Source organism: Elephantulus edwardii, unplaced genomic scaffold (assembly GCF_000299155.1).
Source record: "Elephantulus edwardii isolate Elephantulus edwardi_28Jun2011 unplaced genomic scaffold, EleEdw1.0 scaffold00115, whole genome shotgun sequence".
In the NCBI taxonomy this organism is placed as follows: Eukaryota; Metazoa; Chordata; class Mammalia; order Macroscelidea; family Macroscelididae; genus Elephantulus; species Elephantulus edwardii.
Window position 1 is genome coordinate 9,987,871 of NW_006399865.1, and position 1,163 is coordinate 9,989,033.

Genomic DNA, 1,163 nt, shown 5'->3' on the forward strand with positions numbered 1-1,163 from the left:
GATGGTAAAGCAACTTTACAGAACTCGTAATGAGTTCCTGCCAGAGCCGGCTGTACATCTCTACTCCATAAGCCAGGAATCACATACCAGTATATTTTTTCTCTCTCAGACATCAGTTCATCATGCTTGGAAGGGTCAAGGGACAGCGTAGGAGAGGAAGACCTCCAGATGTGATGCATTGACAAAATAACTGGGCTAATGAGAGTAGATGTGTCAGAGACAGGTTGGCTTAGGACGGGGCAGGATTCAGAGATATTGTGCATAGAGTCACTATGAATTGTAGTCGACTCAACAGCATATAACAACAACAACATGACTTATGAAAATATTTGTCTACCAAAAAAATGGTATACCATAATGTCCATTACCAACTTTAATCATAAGAACATCCAACAGAAAACAGCTCAAGTTGAAATATCCATCAGCAGGAGAATGGACAATCAAATGTTGGTGTGTATACACAATAGCACACCTGCTGAAGTAGCCAGAAGTTAAAGAAGAAACTGATGAAAAGGACACACGTGAATTGGAACAAACTTTTTCAATGAAGGAAGCTGTTCTGCCAGATTCCCTGCAAATGAAATGCTATTGTTAGATACTGACAAGTCGATATTGACTCATGGCAATCCCATGTATCTCAGAGTAGACTCACTTCATAGAGGTGTCAAGGTTGTGACCTTTTGGAAGCACATCACCAGGGCTTTCTTCCAAGGTGCCAAATCTTTGCCAGTAGTCTTAGTAGTAGTAGTAGTCATCTTAGTACAGTCCTTCTGAGTCAAATTCTAGCTCACGTAAAGATGCCCTTCAGGAGGAGGGAGATGGGAGTGGGGCTTGACTGGAAAGGAGTAGGAGAGGATTTGGTAGGGTGAAAGAACTAATCTATGTCTTTACCTGAATGGTGGTGCATGGGAGTACAATTGTTCAGAACCACTGGACTGTGGGAAAGCCTGCTGTTAGGGACCTCTCCAAAGTACTGAAGAGCAATGGTGTCTCTCTGGAGACTAAGGTGCGTCTGATACAGGCCATGGTCTTCGCAATCACTTGTTATGCATCAGAGAGTTGGACAATGACCAAGGAGGATAGAAGGAGAATTGATGCCTTTGAGCTGTGGTGCTGGAGAAGAATATTGAGAATACCACGGACTGGTAAGAAAACAAACAGAT